We start from the raw sequence: 23,370 nt of genomic DNA, 5'->3' as shown, positions 1-23,370 counted from the left end.
TAAACGAACTAGAGGGTTCAGTTCGTGAACCGATTATGTGCCTCTGTAATCCTTTACAATACCGCCCACGGGATGGGTATGGGGTGCATAATAAAGAAAGAAATTGAAAAATCCGTGTAGCCGTCATAACCTGCTACGTGCGGTTGACACTCTATGTAACCTACGATTATGTCACGTTGGTTGGTTTGGTAGATTAAAAACAGTTTAGTGGGTTTTCATATTTAGTAGTCTTGTTTTAGATTCAGCTACTCGGAATAATGGGTTCCAAGTAGCACGGACTATGGTGAGCCCGTAGTGAACTTACCTGGCACAGGAGATGTGCGTGTGATTTTGTATGATTTGGGTGGTTATTCGTTGTTGTTGTTTTAGAGTCAGCTACTCGGAACAAGGTCCAAGTAGCACGGGCTACGGTGAGAACATAAGAACAAAGGTAACTGCAGAAGGCCTATTGCCATACGAGGCAGCTCCTATTTATAACCACCCAATCCCACTCATATACATGTCCAACCCACGCTTGAAACAATCAAGGGACCCCACCTCCACCACGTTACGCGGTAATTGGTTCCACAAATCAACAACCCTGTTACCGAACCAGTATTTACCCAAGTCTTTCCTAAATCTAAACTTATCCAATTTATACCCATTGTTTCGTGTTCTTTCTTGTGTTGATACTTTTAATGCCCTATTAATATCCCCTTTGTTATGTCCAATCATCCACTTGTAAACCTCTATCATGTCAACTCTTCTCCTTTCCAGTGAATGTAATTTAAGCTGTGTTAATCTTTCTTAATATGAAAGATTTCTAATTTGGGGAATTAACTTTATCATCCTACGCTGGACTCGCTTTGGAGCGAGTATATTATTGACATTCTACAATATACTCTTGGAGATGTGTGTGTGTGTGAAAATTAGGACTAAGGTCTTGCCTGAAACCCTCTTCATGCTTGTGGCTGTACAAGAATGTAAAAACTCTTGTATAAATAAATAAATAAATAAATAATAAAAATATATGACACTCGATCCCTTCTTCCCTTCCTCTACTCCTTACATTCCTCCTCTCCACCCCTTCCATGGACTGTCAGCTTTGAGGGACCCACTAATCGTTCATTCTTTGTTTTCCCGCCATCGCCTCCGTCTGGCACAACAAAAAAACCCGAACGTCAATTTTCCCGCCATGTAAAGTGCTGGGCGGCTGGTTGTTGGCGCGCTCCCTCGGGTCCCCGGCGGCAAATGAGAAAAGTGTCTTTTGTCGTCTTGTTTAGACCCGACTCTGCCACAAAGGAGTCGTAGCTTAAGTAATTATGAACTTACAAGAGCGAAAATAGTCCGCAACTGCACTGGAGGTAGGAGTTGATTACCCAAGCGGGAAGGAGGCGGTTTGCGTCATTAAATGGTAGAAAATTAGGAAGATATCTCAAGGGAGACTTGTTTATTCTTGCTGGCTCACAATCGGTGTTCGTTGTCGTCGCTGCCAGTGCTCGCGCTGATGATACTTATGCTGCTAGTTTTCTTGAGGCTAGCTTACAGAAATGGAAGCAGCACGGGCTATAGTGAACCCGTAGTGGATTACCTGGCACAGGAGCGGAGCTGTGAGGCAGCACTTGAAACTACCAACTTATTATTTAGTGTTGTTTCTGTTGACAGGACTGGAGAAAAGGTCAGCTGAGCCTGAATCTGAGAAATTTGCATGGACCTTTTACGTCAATAGTGCGAAGCAGCTTTTACTTATTACTTTTTTTACTTTTGCTTATTACTACGGTAATAAGAATATTAAATCAATCAACCAACCTTACTACAACATTGTCAACGATGTAAAAAAAAGAGGCACGGAATCTTTTTGCGAATTGGGTCCACTGCTTTTTGTAATTTGCCATAACGACAATTATACTGGTACAGTATGACCAGTAAAACCATGTTGTGAATCCTTATGCAATCTGTTTTCAAGATGCAAACGAGCTGCTTTTGCGATTATCGATTCAACCATTCCGCCTACAGTAGACGTTAAGCTAATTGAACACTTGCATCACTGTTCGACACAAGTGATCTATCTTCCTCTGAAAAATCATCAAATGAGAATTAAGGAAACTGGAGAAGACATTTAGTCCATACGAGGCAACTCTTTATATTTAGATATATGCCAGTGTCAGACCACGGAGGAAGAATTGAAACAGGAATTTCCTTACGTACTTTCGTAAGGAAATTCCTGTTTCAATTCTTCCTTCGTGGTCTGACACTGTCACATTTTTAATCACGTGTTTATTTTTCGTGATTTACAGACATTTAGATATATGTATAGCTATATCTTATATATCTATACATATATAGATGACTTGCGGGACTTGAGACCCTCTGCTCAATGGTGCCCATGTAGAAGTTCGCAAACAGGACACCTAGGGGAGAACCCATGGCGACCCCATCTACTTGCTTATACATGTGCTCAAGAAGGGTGCCTCTTTAGTGCAGGCTTGGAGTAGTTTCCTCAGTACACTTACTGAGCATTATATAAATAATACAAATCATTATATTGTAAACATTAATGGAACTTATTTAGTATATAAACAAGTTACCTTTATGTAAGGAATTCCTCACGATTTAAGATTTAAGATTTACAGGAGAAATAACCCAAATGGGTTTATGACTCGACTTGAAGTGGGTCGTCATGATTGTGTGGACTGTTGTTAAGATATGACTTTTGGACGGCTAAAAAAAAGTCATGTTGTTAATATGTTATTCGTGTAATTAGTTAAGTTCAAGTTACAGCAACCTGTTAGCTGCTTCCACTGTGGACATTTGCGAGCATTGTGTTATTGCCGACTGTGATACCGTGCATGACATCCTTGATGACACTGTCATGTTGCTGTTGTTGTGTTTTCTGGTTGCTGCTATTGTTGCCTTCACTGCCGCTGCGGTTGTCTCTGGTGGCCTTCTTCCATGCAAGAATATCAGCCTGGAGGTTGGGCAGGCGACTGTAGGAGCCGTGGTCCAGAGGGCACCGCGTGAAGGGGTCGGAGGGGAACTCCTGCAGGAGCAGATGGACCAGCGTCGACTCGTCCACCACCATCTTGGAGGAATGCAGCAGCACCGGCGCCTCCATCACCGCCTCCGTCACGCTGTCCAGGAACTCTTCCTCTGTAGACTCTTCAGGTGGAATATAGAAGCTCAGAAAAGATTCTCCAGTACCTTCGGCATATTTGAAGAATGCTGACAGCTGCTGACCGTAGTCACGCCGCAAAAATGTCATCACTGACTGTGGTGTTTCGTCGTATTGTAAAATCTTTAAAACGTGCACTAGTCTAGACACAACATAGCTCATTTCACTGTTCTCCGAGGTTCCAAAAACAGAACAGAAAGTCATGATGCAGGACATGGTGCCAGCAATTGCAACAGCAGTCTTCTGGGCCAAACCAGGTCTCTGGTAGACAGCGAGGGTAGACGACTCTGCCGCCAGAGCATGGAGTAGGAGGGCGACGTCAGTGAGCACTATGAAGGACACTGGTGAATTGGGATAGTCCATGAGGCACTCCCTTAACTTCTCCGTCGTAAGGTTTGCCAGCTCTACCAGTTGGGCCAAAAACCTAACTTCAGGACCAACCAGCAAATTTCGTAGCTGAAAAATTAATATTTATTTAGTCTTAGTTAACAACAAATCTGTGAGACTACTGAAATATACAATCTGGTGAAAGGTTATAAGAAGGGGAATATTACATGTGCTTAGAATACCCACGTCAAACATAACACGAAATATGCAGGCGATGAACCACAATAACGTGGCTAAAGTATAACGTCCCCACACTAGAAGGTGAAGGGACGACGACGTTTCGGTCCGTCCTGGTCCAGGACGGACCGAAACGTCGTCGTCCCTTCACCTTCTAGTGTGTGGTCTGGTCAACATAACACGAAATAAACGAGTTTAAAACTAACAACTGAAGTGTCTTACCTGCTCTATGGCAACATTAGCTACTGGGTCCAGGTGGTTGTGTTGCTGAAGAGCCAGCAACACCTTGGTTATTGGATGGATCAGGTCAAAGCTGGTGCAGGTTTCCATGATGTTGTCGACCTGTAGATAATGGCTGAGGGACATTAGAGATGTTGTTATTCCCTCGCCGAGTACAACACTCTCCATATCTTCATCTGACCACATTTGAATGAGACGCATCATTTCCAATCTCAAGTGGACATTTTGACACATGTGACTATCAGTGGCTACGAGAAACACCCATTGTTTCAAGCGACGAGACTGAGTCTTCTTAACATAGTGGCTGAAGCCATCTTCCCAGAACCGCAGTAGAGAGATAGCGTCAAAGGCCAGGTCCTCCAACTCGTCTTTAACTGTAGCCGACGACTCCAACATGCGTTCAGCCAGAGACTCTAGCGCAGCAAGCCCTAGAAAGCCCATAGTCCTCCCTATGTTCTTTGAGAGCCTGTCGCCATAGGACCATAAAATAACGTCATTGCCAAGCTTAATGGCTTCCTTTAGGTGACGCAAACATAGTGTTGGGATCCTTATCCATATCATGACGGAGTGATAGATAGTTAACCCTATGTATCTGCCTGAGGGTTGCGACTCGGAAGTATTCTCCAAAACCTGACGGAAATAAGTCAGTCTTTCAGTGAAGGTGTGATGATCAATGTGCTTCCCATCTTCACACGTGTACACCTCTTCAGTGACGATCGGCTCGCCAAAGAAATATTTTGTCATCTTGTGTATTAACTGACGCTCACTAAGTTGACAACAACAACTCTTCGATAAAGATTAAGCCACCCAAGAGGTGGCACGAGCATGAATAGCCCGTAATATGTCTGAATCTTCGAAATGTGTGAGGTTATATATGCGGAGTGAGATGGAAAGGTGGACTGATTAATGATTGATGAAGATTAAGCCTTCCAAGAGATGCACGCGCATGAATAACACGTAAAAGGTGGACTTATGAATTTTAAAGATTTACTTATGTTTTACTTATGTGGTAGCTTCTGTTTATTACTAGTCTTCACAATACACTACTCGTTTCTTCATCTCATATGTCGTTTATCTACTGGAAGTGAAATATGGATACAGTGCAAGGATTTCAGGTAATTTATCCATGGTAATAAGATAGGTTGTCATTTCATACAGAGTGAGCTTAGATTTATATCTAAATGGCTCAATTTTACTCCAATCCAAGATATAGTGTTCGAGTGTGTATCCCTGCCTATGTCCACACACTTTACACTTTACTTCATCTAGCTCCCTCTACAAGCCGAACTGCCAGAGATACTTGTAGCCAAGTCTTATACGAGCTGTGACAACATCTGTTAGTCTACTTACTTTGTTACTTGCCCCATACACATGTTATACTTCACACATTTCATTGTGATGAACAATGGACCTTCTAGTTCCAGTTTGCAGTTCTACTTTCTTCAAATCCATCCAGGAGTTCTCGCCTAATGACACTTTTAAGGGACCTATTTGATAACTCAAGATTCCGTTCAATACTGTCTTTATTTACTGCAGCCTTAGCAAGGGCGTGTGTAAAATCCCGGTTTGTGTCTCGGAGAGGCTGCAGGATCCAAATAAGTTCAGTAGAACTTCTGGTTTCAAATGAAGGCGATGAGTCACAATAACGTGGCTGAAGTATGTTGACCAAACCACACACTAGAAAGTGAAGGGACGACGACGTTTCGGTCCGTCCTGGACCATTTTCAAGTTGATCAAGATGGTTTCTTCTGGGTTCAACTCTTTTGACCATGTCGTAGCTCAGTCGATTAAGGCAGCGTCTGGGATGCTCTCAGACGTAGGTTCGAATCCTCGTCACTTCCCTTGTGGATTTGTTGATACAATCATATGTTACTCTCAGCTGTCTCAGACATACTCTTTCTCTGTTGCAGGGGAACAATGACATACATTCTTCCAAGACATATTTTGTAACATTATAAACTTCTCATGTATCCTCTCTTGTTATACCTTACAACAACCCGGCCTCCTAACAGTTCACCGGACGAGTACTTCACCCAAGAGCAAAAACTGTCTTACAAGAAAATGGTATCGGTTCGCGAAATTGACATAATGTCCTATTTTCTGTTCGTGGGTCCTCTGGTAGGTTAGGATAAGGCACTTGCGCTCGTCCTCAAACCACGAGAAACAACAACCCCTTTCAAACCGCCTGGATAGACAGTTTGCGTAATAGTGGCTATAGGCATTGTATGTACTAGCCCTATTTATAAATCCATCATTCTTTGTAAAATCTCTTGTATGTATGTACCTTACCTAAATAAACATTTATTTATTTATTTTATAAAATTAAGCCATTCAAAATGTGGCACGGGCATGAATAGCCCGTAAAGTTATCTAGACGTTTGTGATGGTCTTTATAACGCATTATAACTCATTAGTCTAATCACCGAATCTACATTTACCTCAGAAATTCTATCCTCAATTCCTGTAAGTTCAATTCCTTCCTCAAGTTCAAGTTCAAGTAAGTTTAAGAAAAGGAAGTACATCTCAAGAAAATAGAGTAGACCAATCCACACACTAGAAAATGAAGGGACGACGACGTTTCGGTCCGTCCTGGACCATTCACAAGTCGATTAAATTGACACACTTCATTTTCTAGTGTGTGGATTGGTCAACATACTTCAGCCACGTTATTGTGACTCATCGCCTGCAAAATAGAGTAGCTTGGGCTATTTCTACCTTCGTCTATATAAGGTCCCTCAAACTCATACAGTACACAGTTATTAATTATATTCTATATTTCACATTCTAATGGTAATCACATGTCACACTGTGAGATCTCTTATTGATCATGCTGCCCCTGTCATGCCTTGTTTTGGGAAAGGCAGACTAAAGAAGTTGGAGAAGGTACAAAATGAAGCCATGAGAATAATCACCTGACCCTAATCATCTGATCTGATTATTCTGATTTCTGACCCAAGAAATACTATTACAGAGCATGATTAAATTTACAGAGTATTGGGGATAGAACAAATCCACAAGGGCCGTGACGAGGATTCGAACCTACTTCTGTGAGCATCCCAGACGCTGCCTTAATCGACTGAGCTACGACATGGTTAAAAAGAGTTGAAACCGAAGTTCTACTGAACTTACTGGATCCTGCAGCCTCTCCGAGACACAAACCAGGGTTTTACACAACTCCCCCCTGCACCCGAGGTATGTCAATAGGCCGTTCTACCGCTTCGCCCTTCCTTCATTACACACAGAAATCACACTAACGTGATGCAACAAGTAGGGATGCTCACAGACGTAGGTTCGAATGCTCGTCACGGCCCTTGTGAATTTATTCATCGATGCATCACGTTAAATGAACAAATCCACAAGGGCCGTGACGAGGATTCGAACCTGCGTTCGAGAGCATCCCAGACTGGTATGCTCTCCGACGCAGGTTGGAATCCTCATCACGGCCCTTGTGTTTTTGTTCATTTGATGCATCACGCAATTGTGATTTATGTGTGTAATGCATCACCTTATTGTGATTGTGTGTATTGGCGATAGTATTTCAGAGATAAATGAAGCTTCAGCGATTAGACTAATGAGAGGCGAGGGAGCTAATGAATTAATCCTCTCACTTCAAAAGGTGGGAAGAAATGAATAATGCATGTGAAAGCATATTAAGATCCTTATGTTCTAATGTTACAAAGCATGATTAACAATTAACACCAATATGGGAAGAATACAAAGTAGACGCAGAAATTTTTGCCTCTATGTTCCAACACTCTGAACTTTGCTGCAGTTTGCCAATTCATTGATAATCGATATCGCCTTGTCCACACCCTCCCCGCATTTAAGAACATAAGAACAAAGGTAACTGCAGAAAGCCTATTATAGCCCATACGAGGCAGCTCTTATTTATAACCACCCAATCCCACTCATATACATGTCCAACCCGCGTTTGAAACAATCGAGGGACCCCACCTCCACCACGTTACGAGGTAATTGGTTCCACAATCTATTGACTGGTCCTGCTGGTAAGAACAGTTCTTCCGGCCAGGAACTGACGTGGGAAGTGAGGATGTAGGTGGTGCTCCTTGCGAAGAAAGGCATCGTTAGTGAGGAGTTTTTCTAGCTCTTCCTCACATGAAAAGAAGAGCACGATATCATCACCTTCCCGACTAATGTAAGTGGGTGTGAGGCCGGCCACGTCCTTCAGGACCTTCAGAATATCGCTTTTCCCGAAAACATGACCGTCAAGGGGAGTAGCTTTAACCCTTTGACGTTTGGGTCGCATTGTGTCCACACCCTCAATGGGTCGCAGTGAAATGATGTCATTTTTATTCTGCTTAATATAATCTACAAATAAATGAGGGTGACAAAAACACCGTCATATATTTGTTTATTTATTTATTTAAATACAAGAAGGTACATTGGGTTTATGAGAGTTAGTTTAGTTCATTTATTATGCACCCCATACACATCTTGTGAGCGGTAGAGGAAAGGGTTACAGAGCCACATAATGGGCTCAGGGACTGAACCTCACAATTCATTTAGCTAAGCAAGTTACAATCTTGATGAGCTAGTTACAAAATTCAGTATAAGTCGTCAAATCAACAATGGGTTCGAGATCGACCACAAGTACTGTTTCTAAATTATGCAACTGACATATGTGGAGAGCTAGTGTCACAAATGATATGGTTTATGAGAATACAGAGATTTGACGTTTTACATTCTTGTAAAACAACTAGCACGCATAGCGTTTCGGGCAGAGCCTTAATCTAACATAATTTTAAGAAGGTATTGTCAAGTAGTATCCTCCCTAGCGATAGCAGCCTGACGATTAAATGCGACCTCAGCACACAGTATACATGTACTAAAAAAAGATCTACCACTTACGGGCTATTCATCATGCCACCTCTTGATTGATTGATTGATGAAGATTAAGCCACCCAAAAGGTGGCACGGGCATGAATAGCCCGTAAGTGGTGGCCCTTTTGAGCCATTACCAGTATCAAGAGATGATACTGGAGATCTGTGGAGGTGCGACTGCACCCTGCGTGACGGGAGATGTCTCCTGTGCCAAATGGTGACCAAATGGTCCCACCTCTTAGATTGATTGATTGATGAAGATTAAGCCACCCAAAAGGTGGCACGGGCATGAATAGCCCGTAAGTGGTGGCCCTTTTAAGCCATTACCAGTATCAAGAGCTGATACTGGAGATCTGTGGAGGTGCGAATGCACCCTGCATGACGGGAGATGTCTCCCTTATGAATGTGTTAAGATGAAGATGAAGCAACCCAAAAGGTGGCACGGGCATAAATAGCCCGTAAGTGGTGGCCCTTTTAAGCCATTACCAGTATCAAGAGCTGATACTGGAGATCTGTGGAGGCCACCTCTTAGTTGGCTTAACCTTTATAAATCAATCTACTTTTCCACCCTACCTGATATGTTAGATTAAGGACTTGCCCGAAACGCTATGCGTGCTAGTGGCTTCGCAAGAATATAAAAATAACACTCTAATATAATCTCACCAACCCATTGTATCTCGTAAATAAAATAATAATATTATTATTATTATAATAATAATAATAATATTATTATTATTATTACTTACAACCAAGCACCCCGGGTGTTGTGGTGATGGCAATGTTCCGAACATGTTGGATACACATGTGAGAGTAAAAATGCTGAAATAAATCATATCAGCACCTTATGTAAAGCCCGTCTGCATCCTCTAAAAGCACTGGCTTTTTCTGGTAAACGTGTTGGGGTACCTATCTTACGGATGTTATACATAAGCACTGTTCGGTCCCTGATAGACTACGCAGCACCCGTTTTGTCTTACACAGGCCAAGGTAGAATTCAAAAAATAGAGCTGATACAGAACGAGGCTATGAGGATTATTCTTGGATGTCAAAAAAATGCAATGATTGAAATAATGAGAATGGAATTAAATTTACAGTGTGTGTGATAGAGTCCGTGACATTAACACTAGAGTAGCTATTCGTTTCATGCGGAGAAAAGGAGGGGATAAGCTGTTTGAGAGCGTTCAGACCTGCTTGAGTGACGTACACACTTCCAGGAAACTGAGGGAGACACGCTACACGAGGGGATTAGCTCATGACCTCAGGGAATACGATGTACTTGACTGCTGTAAACCCTCTCGACAGTGTAATATGTCTGCTCCCTGGAAAGTACAGAAAATAGACGTCGAAATTGTACCCCTCAAGGTGAAAAAGATTCATCATGAACCGGGACAATTACGGTGTTTGTATGGAAGCATGATATCTCGGTTACCAAGAGGCAACAGTTTACATGTATATTGTGACGGGTCGGTGGCGGAGGATGGCAGGGCAGGGTGTGGTGTCCTAATAAGGGAATATACGGAGTTTGGGACTGTGGACAGGAAAATTGAACTCCGGCTTAGTAATTATATATCATCCACACACCCCTGACATAGTGCTGACCAACAGAGATTGTGACCTGTTCCACTGCAGAGTAACCCCAGGCAAGAACGTGGGGTCGGATCACATCCCTGTGGTCACATCCCTCCAAGCAACCCCCTTCAGATATGTGGCACCATCCAGGCCCAGATTGGAAACCATACGTGCCCGTGACTATGACACCTTCCTTGCTGGCGACCCCATCCTTGAGTTCGACAACCTCCCAACCCAAACAATCGACCAAGCAGTAAACACCATCCACAACCGGATCCAGCTTGCAACCGAGGCCACTTGTGAAATATCCACCACTAGGACTTACCACCAATATAAGCCGACCCGAGAAATCAGAGGCAAAATGAATGTGTACCAGCGAGCCTGCCAAAGCCACTACCAAACAGGCCAGCCACCAGCGTTGACCCTACAAACACTCAGAAGGGAAACCATAGACCTTACGCTGACCCACAAGAGCCACATTTGGAGAACCCTAGTGAGACAGGCCAACCAGTACAAAAGGGAGCCGGGAACTTTCTGGCGCAAGATCAGACAGCTCCTGGGATCGGTTAACCCCAGCCTCACCCACCTTGTACACACATTCCTTGACGAAGATGAAGAGGAGCAACAAGAAAAAATAGAAGACCCGCAGGATCAGGCTGACCTCATGGGCGCAGTTTGGAAAAAGACACTCACAGCTTCAAACAGCAGAGCCTTCAACAACACTCACTTTGAACGTGTCAACCAATGGACAACAGAAAATGCCGCCTCCCTTAACAGCACCCCTCTGATTGACCTGACAACCCTAGAAGACGACCACCCTTTAACAAGACCCATAACTATGCTAGAGATGAGAGGAGTCATCAAAAACACCAGAGATAAGGCCCCAGGACCATCAGGGATCAAAGCGCTGCAGATCAAACTTCTACCAGGCAATCTTATGCAATCCATACTCAACCTATTCAACGCTATGCTGGCATCGGGTCACATTCCTGTAGCATTCAAGTCAGCCAAGATGATATTCATTCCCAAACCCAAGAAAGACCCCCACCAACCTGGCAACTACCGACCAATCTCACTCTTAGACTCAATAGGCAAGTGCTTTGAAAAAATCATGTCAAACCGCCTTAACTACTACATGGAGTACAACAACCTCTTCACAGAAAAGCAGTTTGGCTTTCGAGCACATAGATCAACCCAGCACGCAATTAACATCATCTACGACGCCTTAAGCTCAATTCGCAAGCAAAAACAGGTAGCCTTGATTGCGACGAGGGACGTACACAAGGCCTTCGACAGCCTGTGGCACGATGGTCTGGTGTACAAACTAGCAGACTTACCAGCGCAAAACTGGACCCTCCTCAGGCTGATCAGTAATTTCCTTAAGAATAGGCAAGTCACCCCCAGCTTCAAGGCAAACGAGGCCGCAGCCTTCACCCCAACAGCTGGAGTCCCCCAAGGATCATGCTTGAGCCCGGTTCTCTTCAACATCTTTGTAAATGACCTGCCCCAACCAGAGTATAGGGACACCATTATCGTGCAATTTGCGGACGACGTAACGCACGTAATAACATCTAACCCTAGCAGCCAAGCGGCCAAACATGCAACTGCAACCCGTAAGGCAAACGTAGAACTAGCAAGGACTGCTAACTGGGAAAGGAAATGGAGGATCACCACTAACCCAGAAAAGATTCAATTAAGCACTGTCGGCTGTATGGCCTTCTCAATTGAAAATGAGGGGGGAATAAGAATCAGGGGTGAACCCATAGCCATCTCAAACTCCAACACAGTGCTCGGTTACAACTTCAACAGGCTACTCAACTCCTCCCAGTACGTATCCCAGAAGACAGCGATGGCCCGGGGCTCACTGGCGAGGCTCTTCCGTTTCAACCAAGCCCCATCCCACATCAAGCTCCACCTGTACAGAATGATCATAAGGCCTAGCTTGGAATACCCATACGTTCCCCTGAACCTCACCAACAAATCCAACATGTTGAAGATTCAACGAGTACAAAACAAAGCACTTCGCTTTGCAGAGGGCCTGACTCTGAGGGACAGGGTGAGAACCGACCTGATCCATGAGACGCTCAACATGAAGCCAATGAACATTAGGCTCAGCTACCTGGCCAGAAGACAGCTGTACCGTATGAAGAACATGTATGTCCCAGACCCAGAAGATCCCTTCGTAGCAGAAAACACCACCAGCGACTACGAGCTCCATGAACCACCACACAGAACCAGAAGAATCACTCTCCAACAAAAAGTGATCAGACATATCCATGATGAGGCCTTCCCAAGCCCTCAGATACTAAGCGGTCTGCCAGACGATCCAGATGAGTGGCCCATCCCGGACCCAATCTACACCAAATGAAGAATAAAGAAAGAAAGAAAAAATAAATAATAAATAAAAAAAAAATAATAATAATAAATAAAAAAAAAAAAAAAAAAAAAAAAAAAATATATATATATATATATATAAATAAAACACCTACAAAAAAAATATAAAACCAAAAAACCATTTGTCGTGGCGTCAGAAGTGTAACTACCCTGATGTTTCTAAGATTAGCCTCCTTCAGCCAACTCCATCGGCTCTAGTGCTTTAGGACACCAACAAGGTCACAAACACTAGCCCCCCCAGCCAATGTACTGACAACCCAACATAACACACACGCAAACAAACAACACATACAAAAATGTCAACCCATGGTGGACAGGCCACCGAACTTTCAAACCTCCTCTCTCTCTACACCCACATCCTCTTCCTGAATTTCATCTCCCCATCCCTCTACCTCCCCCATCCTTTCCATTCCCTATGGACATCAAAGCATCCACACAAGCTGAACTGCAGGCCATTCTGGCGTGTTTGGAGGAAGTACGTCATGACGACAAAAATGTTTTTGTATTTGTCGATAGCCGAGGAGCACTGGAGTCCTTAAACAGTCGAAACCCAGTCTTCATGTCTATAGTTGAGGATTGTAAGAGAAGAATAACTGAGATACAGCTGAAAGGTCATAGTGTGAAATTCATGTGGATTCCATCTCATGTTGGAATAGTGCTCAACGAGGTGGCGGATGACTTGGCCAAACGTGCCACATCAAAACCACAAATTGACATTGAATGTGAATTCACAATGAGACAAATAAGAAGCAAAATCAGAAATATTCAGGCACAGGCAGGAGTGGAGAGGAGAGGGATAATGTATGAGAGAAGTCTAACCATGCAACACTACATGTATGTGAGTCAAAACACCCATTTCACTTATGGTAAAAGGAGAAATGCTGGGAGTGACTCTGTGTACATGCGGCTCAGGCTTGGGTACAAATATTAATGGGAATATGGGATAGGTGTTCATGATAATGACACGAAGTGTAAACTATGTGGTATGTTAAGGTCTCACACCCTTGCCCATTATGTTCTTGATTGTCCGTTGATTAATGTATATAGAAACACTGAGATAAGGACTGTTCCTGAGCAAATAGCCTGGATGTGTCACAAAGGAAAGGTTGATGATATTCTTGAGAGATATAAGAATTTTGCACCAAGACTGTAATATTTTGTTGAATTATCCGTATAACTAGGTCATAAAAGTATTTGTGTACGTCTGATACCATACTACTTGTGAAGGAGGAAATGTACATGTTTATCTCTCAGAATGTTTGGTAACAGGTTTATTGTTTGTGATGTGTGTCTATGTATGTACTAACACGTTGTACTGAACGGGGTGAGAATAGCTTGAGCTACCTCATCCCTTTGTGTGTATTTTACCTCAATAAACTTCAATTTCAATTTCAATTTCAATGTTCCGAACCTTAATGGAATCTGACCCATATATCAATCAGGTCAACCCATGTGTTGCGTTTCCAAAAGGGTCGCCCATGTTAGAATCGGTGAACGCCCTAGTAATATTGTTGAAAACATCTTAATAACTTATTAAACCAAAGGTCTTTTTATGTCAGAAGAACGGCAGAAACTGGATCTATATATGAAAACTCTTTCAGGACAAAATTTAAAGTAAAACTAAAGATATTTGTAGTTGTATAAAAGTTGCATTTTTCATCGGTCGTAGAGCCGGAAATCCGCAATATTCATCTCAGAACAATGCTTCTGAGATGAATATTGCGGATTTCCGGCTCTACGACCGATGAAAAATGCAACTTTTATACAACTACAAATATCTTTAGTTTTACTTTAAATTTTGTCCTGAAAGAGTTTTCATATATAGATCCAGTTTCTGCCGTTCTTCTGACATAAAAAGACCTATACCACAATCACTAAAGAAGGCCAGTAGTTGTTGGTCACATTTTATTTCATATCTTTTTCCTGTATTTTCCTTCTTCGCAAAAATCGTTCCATTCCTAGTGTAGCACTGCTTGATAAGACCAGGGTTTTGTTTGCGAATTTGACGCAGCCTGTAGAGGAGGGATCCACGCTGCTTTGTAAGACACTCATTTATATAGAGGTTGGTTTTATACTTAGCAGCTGATTGTATGAGGTCAAACTTCGCAGAGGGATTTGCAAGTTTGATGAGCATTCTCCTGCTGCTACGGGGACTGTTTTTATCGATCCTGATAGCTGATTTGATTTCAACATTGACTCTGATCTTTGAATTAATTAGGGTGTGGGCTATGTTACAACAATTCTCACCTTGTTGTTCATCAGGTAGATCAGTAGAGCTAATTATCAGGGAGTCATGAAGTTGTTGTTGCTCTTGGTCATCTTCGGAAGCCGCCTGGTGAATCTGAAGGAGATTGATCTGTTTTTCCAGCTTTTGAAGGAGGTCACTTTGAGCTGAGAGGGTTTCCTCTGCCTGAATCTTATGTATTTGATCCATTGCACCATTTGCAACAGTTTGTAAGTTGAGAATTTCTTGGTTGTTGTTCGTCAACGATTCAAGGAGGCGGTCTATGGTATGTTGTTGTCGGGTGACTGTGGCTTAGAGGGCCGAAATAGCTTCAGATTGCATTTACACAAGGTTGTGCAGTTTCTGAAGCCATGGGTTACTTCTGAGAGGTTTGAAGTTTAGACAGGGAGCCATAGATTGAATGAATTCTACAGCTAGAGATTCGAGGTGAGTTGAAGGGGGGAGTGAGGGGGACTGGTCAAGTCGTATACTGCAATTTCGGATACCGGGCTAGAAACAACTTCGTTCACTGAGAAGTTTGTACATACAAACCATTCCGTTCGTATATGCGCTGGTTTGTGTTCGCTGTTGTTCTCGTCTGAATAAATACATGGCACTTGTTCATATAATTAGCGCTTCCATTATTAGAATTATTTATCCATTATTAGAATAACAAGGTGCAAACCATACCCCCTTACAGTTGAAATCTATTTATTTATATACAAGAAGGTACATTGGGTTGCGAGAGTACATAGCCAGTTGCATACTCTACCAACACTGATGGTAAAAGTCTTACAACTGGATATCTTGTGTGACGGGTTATGGTATCACAGCTATACTGAACCAAGATGGTATGGCTCTCCCTCACATAAATGAAAGAAATGCTGCTATTGGCCTTGCAGTGTGTAAGTTGCAGGTGGAAACAAATGAAAATTATCAAATAAATAATTAAACAATTTACTGAAATAGTAATGAACAAAAATAACACATGACAATACTTGACTATCATGTAATGCAAAGGTGAACAAGTTAGTATGACCTTAAATGCAAAAAATAAACTAAGCAATGAATAAAAGTATGAAGATATACTGGTGTTCTGAAGACAGCTACCATACCACCATGGCATCAGTCACATGATGTTGGCTGGAAGTGGACGACGGGTTAGAGACACGAAGGTGATCCTAGAGCACTAAGGGAGAGATTGCCTCTCCAGGGAGGCAGCGCTCTTTATATAGTCCGGCGGTGTTGACTCATCCAGTGTCAACACGAGGTGGACATCTGGTCAACTAGCAAACTGCTCGATGTGGCTGGCGGTGCCTCTGTGTTGAGCTGTACCACTGTCAGTTGAAGGCGGCTAACTGCTTGTTTGTGGGGACAAACTGCCAGTTAGCAGTGGCGCCCGGCTTGCCTCTGAGTCGTACCAGGCCGTGCCAGGCCCTGGGGGGTATGGAGAGGTGGCAGGACTGATGACTCTTCTGGGCTGGTGTAGATGTATACTTCCAGTGCAGATGCATTGAAGGTGAAGGGAAAAGGCAGTTCCACTGCTATGCAGGGGATTCACGTGACACTTGTGAAGCCACAGAAAGTCTGGAGGCCCTACTGAAGCCAGTCCAAGTATTAAATAAAACCCCTGAAGTACGCCGGTGAAGGGTAAAGTGAAGGGTGAAGCAAGACCGTATGCCCCAACTTCAGGCACACACAGAAAATCACGTTTTGGTCCCGCCTCTCAACTGTGTATTTGAAGTTAGGGCGTATGGTGTTGAACTGCTTCAGCCTTCACCCGAGTGCTTGTAGGTCTTACGTAAGACGTTGACTCAAGGAGTGGCCTCAAAACTTGCTGTGATTTATGGGGAAATCCGGTTGTAAGACTTTTACAAAGTCAGTAATATACTGTGGTAGAGTATGCAGCTGCCAGTGCCTTGGGCAAGGGTTTACGTCGCCTCACAGCTCCAGTGGCTTTTCTGCTTGGTGTATATCAGGTTGTGATTTTGTGTGTGTACCGTATTGTTATGATCTCCGTCTGATAAGTCCTTTCTGGCCTCAAGAGTCATTGTTACCCACCTAGAAAGATTGCAGATGGCCAATGCAGTTATTTAAGTTAAGAAGGGACAAGTCTTAAACAGAATTTTGCATAATATTTGACTGTAAAGGGGTAAATTGAGGTAGATTGAAAAACAAAATGGTGAACCGGGCAGGCGGTACTCACAATTAGGCGAGTACACTCGGGAACTTTTAAAGTGCAACCAAACATGCTTTAGGCTCTCACAACAAGAGGTGAGTGGTGGTGGCTTAGGTGCTCAGCCAATCAGAGCACCTAAGGAGGGAGGGCAGGAGTGAGAGGGGGTGGTATGTGGAAGTTTGGTGACAGTTGTGTGTAGTTTGTTCATCTTCATTGTAAGTTTCATGGCTTGGTGTGCATTTCCCTAGTAAATTTAATTAGGGAAAAATTCAGGTGTTTGATTTTTTAAATCAACTTTTTAAATGTTGAGTTGTTAAAGCCTCAAAGTGCATGGAGTTTGTTTGGGAGTATGGCATCCTCATGCTGTTGCGTGCTCGCGTGAGGTAGCAAAGGTGATGTAAAGTTGTGGGGTGTACATGCTTGGGACGTCCTCTCTCGGGATGGCTGGTGTTAGACCTGCGTGTTTGTCGGTTGTTGAAAAGCCGTCATCCTTTGCTGTTGTGGTATTGATTTTACATTGTTCATCTTGTAATTAATACTGTAGTGCGATATCTAGGGCTACCATTTGTAGGTTTAAAATGTCTAATACAAACAGTTGTCCAATGAGTTTTAATAGGAAATATCATCCACCAAGCACCATTGGACAATTATATTAATTGATAGTATATGGATTGTGCAGAACTGCTTAGAATGATCTTTAACACTTGGCTATATTGGTCATGTCAAATACCTGCACGGTGAATGCTCAAAGACCCTTTCTTTATTCAGTGTTGTCACATACCTCATGGGGGTATGGATAGGCAAACACTCATTCGGTTAAACTTGCCTTGTAGTACTTTCAGAGCTCAGTAATTTGGAATCTGGTTAGCACTTTCCAAATAAATTGACCTTTAAAGTGAATTCCTATTTAGGTTTAAAACATTATACCGAATGAGAAACTCGGATTATATAGCCGAACACCAGAAATGTTGTTATTCAATTTGGTTGCCTAAAGCACATTCAAGGACTACACATTACATGGCATTCCAGGATTCCTCTATACCTTGCCTTATGCTGTAAACATTGCCACAACCCTGTGTTTTATTGATTTAAATGGCCACAGGGAGGCATACAACACTGCAGATTATGATGTCATTAGTTATCCACAGTGCTGACAAGTGGGCTGACTGATGTTCGTTGACACCTGTATCGTGCTTCAATTTAATCGCCAGGAGATCACCCTCTCACTAGACTCGTCTGTAGGAAGTAGAGTATAGTATCTCAAATTACCTTGGATCATAAATAGCATAAGACTTGGGGGTAGGAGAGGGTTGCAGTGTTTGTCATGGCTCTCAGTTGTTCCTGGTATTAGGCAATTTAGTTCTGGAATCATTTTTGTTGGCCAATGTTAAACTTTTTCGAAAGTAGATGTTATTCTGAAAGGGAAGGGGTGGGGGGGGGAACCTCTATGCTTGGATACAGTTATCTAAGTGAATACTTTGATTTATACAGTAGAATAACTACCTTCTTTTCCTTAGTCAAAAAGGTTGCTTGTTTATTTCTAGGGACTTGTATTTTCTTTTATTTTTAACTACAGCAACTTTCAGTGAATGATAGATTCTTACTGAAAGGACCTTTACTTCATTGTTGTTGCTTTATGGTCATCTCATTGTGTACAGGGATTCCGCGAAGCTTTTGGGGTTAGTCTTTGACACTCGTTTGTCTTGGTCAGCCCATATCTCTTGCCTCCGAGTTGAATGCTCTAAGGCCCTTAACCTCCTTAAGGTTTTGTCCCATACTTCTTTGGGAGTGGATAGGCGCACGCTCCTCTATTTGCACTCCTCTCTCGTCCTGTCTAAACTCGATTATGGTTGCCCTGCATACTCTTCTGCTTCTCCTTCTACTCTTCGCCGTCTTGATGCTTTGCACCATACTGGGTTGCGTCTCGGCTCTGGTGCCTTTCGTTCGACTCCCGCCCTTAGTTTGTATGTTGACACTGGTTTTCTCTCTCTTCAGGACTGCCGTGATCGCTACTGTCTTCGCTATCTTGCGCGGTCCTTCCAACATCCTTCCTCTCGCCTCTGTCGTGCATTGACTTTTCCTCCTCCTGTGGTTCCTGTTCCTCTTCATTGTCTCCCACTTTCTGTCCAGTTATCTCGCTTACAGGATTCTCTTTCTGTTCATATTTCTAATGTTTCTCCTCGTATTGTTCCTTCATTACCTCCGTGGAGAGTCCCCCTTCCCAAGTTTTGTACGTCCTTGACTTGTATTACTAAAGCCTTTACCCCTCCTACAATTCTAAAAAGCCTCTTCCTTGAGCACTTTTCTTCGCACTCCCACTCTATTTCCATCTTCCCTGATGGGTCTAAGTCTGCGGATGGTGTGGGCTACTCTGTTTTTTTCCTGACCGTACTTACATGTGTCGCCTCCCTTCGGAGGCTAGCGTCTTTACGGCAGAACTTTATGCTATTCTCTATGCTCTTTGTCTCTTGCTTTCTCATTCCTCCTTTGTGGTTGTAGTTGATTCTCGTAGTGCCCTCATGGCTCTAGGGTCCTTTAATCCTGTCCATCCGGTGGTCATTGAGATTCAACATTGGCTGTTTCTTATTTCTAGTAAATTTAAATCAGTAGAGTTTTGGTGGGTTCCCAGCCATATTGGTGTTTCAATGAGTGTGCGGATGCTGCCGCTAAGGAAGCTATCCGTTCTTGTCCCATCTCCCGTAAAGGTATTCCTTATTCCGACTTTTATCCTGTTATTCATTGTTCCCCGTTGGCAGAGTTGTTGGTCCTCTGTGGTTGGTAACAAGCTGCGTACTCTCAAACTTAGTGTGTCCCCGTGGCCTTCCTCCTACCACCGTAACCGGCGGTGGGACACTGCTTTGGCACGGCTGTGGGTTGGTCATACCCGCTTAACCCACGGTCACTTAATGGAGCACCGCCCTGCTCCTTATTGTCCGAATTGCGTTGTCCCTCTTACAGTTGTGCATATCCTTGTTGAATGTCCTGACTTCCAGGACGAGCGTGTGTCTTGCTTTCCGACCGTCCCTCGATAGAATTCTAGGTGAATCGGATACTTTTGATATCGTTCACCTTATGCGTTTTTGTTCTCGTATTGGCATTCTTGGTGATATTTAGCTCCCTCTGATTATTTCGCACTTTGATGGTGCTACATGGCCTTCCCAGTTTGGTGCCTTCTTTTGGTAATTACCTTACCTTCATTGTTGTTTCATTTTAATGTGGTAGTTGTGATATGGATTGTTCTGGCTCACGTGCAAGGTCTTGGATTTTTGTCTGTTTTATATTAAGAAATTGCCAGTCTTTTTACTATTTGTAGAGTTAGAGATCTGCATTAAGGCCTCAATATTATTCTTTATTTTTTTTTATAACATGTTATCAGCAATTTTTGTGGTTGGTAATATTTAGATTGTCAGTGATGTATGACAAGGCTTAAGACCCCTTGTGGTATGACAGCATTTTTCCCCAGTCATTTCTTTAACAAATGAAAGGGTCCTCATAACCATTCTTTTGTCCTTTCTACCATGTACCTGTTTGTTGCTTCTTGGTCTTTCATTTGGTACTTTGGCTATTAAAACAATGGCCTTTGGTAATGTTGCAATTACCATTTCTAAAAAAAAATGAGCAGGTTCATTAGGCAGGGTTTGTTTTTAGCAAACAAAGTTTGACAAAAAAAAATTCCATTCCTTCAAGACCTTGCAGATGTTAGGTCAAACTAACCAACAGTAATCTGTTTTGCCCTTTCAAACAATGATGGTTTTAATCTAGGTAAAATTTCAGAATATCAGAAGTTTGGCAGACAAATCATTTAAGAGCTTTGATTAAATTTAAGTTACCAAAGACTTTGTGAAAACCATGTTGTATAGATGCTTAGTGTCACTTTTCTAATGTTTTGTAAATTTAAATGACCTTTAGTTAAGTTAATCATAATTTGTACAAATCTTAGGTGTTGCATAGCTTTAAATTTACTTTCAAATATGGAAACTAAAATATTGACTAAAGTTTCTTCCACTTTAATATTTCAGACTAATTTGCAATATTTGTTAGTTTATGTAAATTGAATAGGTAGTCCACTTTTACATCTTTTCAATGCATTTTGCATGCACCTATGTAACAAGTTACAAATAGGTGTAAATTTTACCAAGTATTTATTTTCAAAGTAAAAAAATTTCAGATGTTTAAACATTGCATCAATAGTAGTAAACAATTTCCAGCATAATTTCAGGACAAGGTATATAAAGTAGTTTCATTAAAATTGTTTTATTTAATAAGTTTTACATATAGTACTTATAATACATATAATATTTATTACTGTTTCAGGTTGTGGGACAGGTGCTCCTAGATGAACAGAAGATCCAAAAGGCCAAGACAACTCCAGAGACAATCACCTGTAAAAGAAAAATAAACATTAAACAGGGACACTACTTTTATTATCACCAATGCCTAATAATAAGCACAAAAAATCCTAACATCCTATCTTTTAAGATAGGCTCAGCAAGGCCTATCCCTTCCTCTGGTTTCAGTGCAGAGCTTGTTCCCTGAATGGGTGCATTACATCCACCACTTTAGTGCCATCAACACATGGTACATATGCTTTACTGAAAGCACTGTACAATGCATGCCAGGCACTAAAGTTTTAGATGCATCCACCCATTCAGCAAACAAGCCCTGTGAGAATTAACAATGTAACCATTGTTAAGGGTCCCTACACCTATGCAAATCTAGTCCATCTATTAGATGGGTAGTAGAGCAAAGCTCTGAAAAAGCCAAGCCAGGGAAGTCTGCAGGACTGCCTGGTCCCCTTTTATGAAATGGGGTAGGATCAGTACAAACTGCATCATCCCCTGTGGGTTGTAACAGTAGGACATGGTTACACACCTATAAATGGACTAGATACAAGAATTAAGATTAGGTCATTGATATAGCTAAAACATCAAATTCAAACTCACCCACTTTTGTAGATTTCCTTTTGCAGAGTAAAGGTGCCTCACTCCAAGCCAGTCCATGCATCATAATCACCTGAAAAATATTTCAACAAATTAATATCAGATTTAAAGCCAATCTTGCTTTACTTCACAAATTCAAATAGAACAAATTTCTTTAAGGAATTTACCTTTCCTACACATTCTAGTAGCAGTAGTAAAGATCTAATTTAGCAATATAAATATATATGGCATCAATTTGCCAAGTTTCAGTAAATGTCATTTGAGAAACTATCCACAACTGCACTTCAATGGCAAATTACATTTATCTTTAGCCAATGCTATATTGTTTAAGTTATTACTATTTTTTTTTACTTATGCAAATCTATTCAGATTAACCTACAACTCACCTGATTCTGTTTAACCGATGAACTCTTCCAACTGACAGAGGGACTTCTGGACTTTCCAAACCACATTCTGGAAAACTATATAAATTTAAAAACCAAGCTAAACTAAACATTGATTATTTTTTTTACTTTCAAGGGAAAAATACCATCTCTTAGAACAAAACTTTTCCTGCCATTAACTTTGACTCATGATGACCCTTAAGTGTTATACATTTATAGATTAAAGCTCATTTAACAAACATTTAATGTTAACTAAACAAGATTTATATTTCATTAAAAGTATTAATAAAACACCCTCAACTATGCTGTTTAAGATCTAATGCCCCACATTACAATTTTCACAATTTCAACATACCATTCTATTCAATACATTCCTGAAAGGACTAAACTTGCAGATATGGTACCCACTAGCCTAAGCCTAGACTTCCATACCCCTAATATTTAATAGGTTTTTAGCAATTAACCTGTACCCTCTAATTCCAATGTACACAACACTACTTACTGTAGATCTGCAAGTATTTTCCTGCAGCTCTTTGTTGCCAGGACCTTCCACAACCCGACTCTCAACCGTTAATCAACAGGTGTACAGGTTCCTGAGCAAAAAACAATGTTTTTTTTTTTTTACCGACGCTCTCCCTATTGATGAGAACTACAACCTAATGAAGATAAATGTTAATTTTATGTAGATACTGTAATAAACGAAAGTTTTTAAGAGAGAGTCGGGACCAAAGAACCAAAGCTCAACCCCTGCAAGCACAAATTAGGTGAGTACAACTAGGTGAATACATCTGAGGGGCGGGACCAAACAGCTGAAGCTCAATTCCCTACGCATAACTAGGCGAGTCCATAGGAATTACCGTTTGTCCTGGCGCCATCTATGTTTT

The 23,370-nt window shown here is 42.0% G+C and overlaps 2 long non-coding RNA genes across 2 annotated transcripts; one reads left to right on the top strand and one right to left on the bottom strand.

Annotated features, from left to right (window-relative positions):
- Positions 1-15,348: 15,348 nt before the first annotated feature.
- LOC138353978 (uncharacterized) lies at positions 15,349-22,081 on the top strand. The gene is made up of 2 exons (XR_011223351.1): positions 15,349-17,258; positions 21,478-22,081. It is a non-coding gene; the product is annotated as an uncharacterized lncRNA (long non-coding RNA).
- LOC138353977 (uncharacterized) lies at positions 21,402-23,327 on the bottom strand. Its single transcript, XR_011223350.1, has 4 exons — positions 22,989-23,327; positions 22,490-22,556; positions 22,107-22,176; positions 21,402-21,545 (listed from the first exon to the last, which is right to left on the bottom strand). It is a non-coding gene; the product is annotated as an uncharacterized lncRNA (long non-coding RNA).
- Between the last annotated feature and the right edge of the window lie 43 nt (positions 23,328-23,370).

This window comes from Procambarus clarkii, chromosome 60, assembly GCF_040958095.1.
Source record: "Procambarus clarkii isolate CNS0578487 chromosome 60, FALCON_Pclarkii_2.0, whole genome shotgun sequence".
In the NCBI taxonomy this organism is placed as follows: domain Eukaryota; kingdom Metazoa; phylum Arthropoda; class Malacostraca; order Decapoda; family Cambaridae; genus Procambarus; species Procambarus clarkii.
This window is presented reverse-complemented; position numbering and strand designations above follow the sequence as displayed.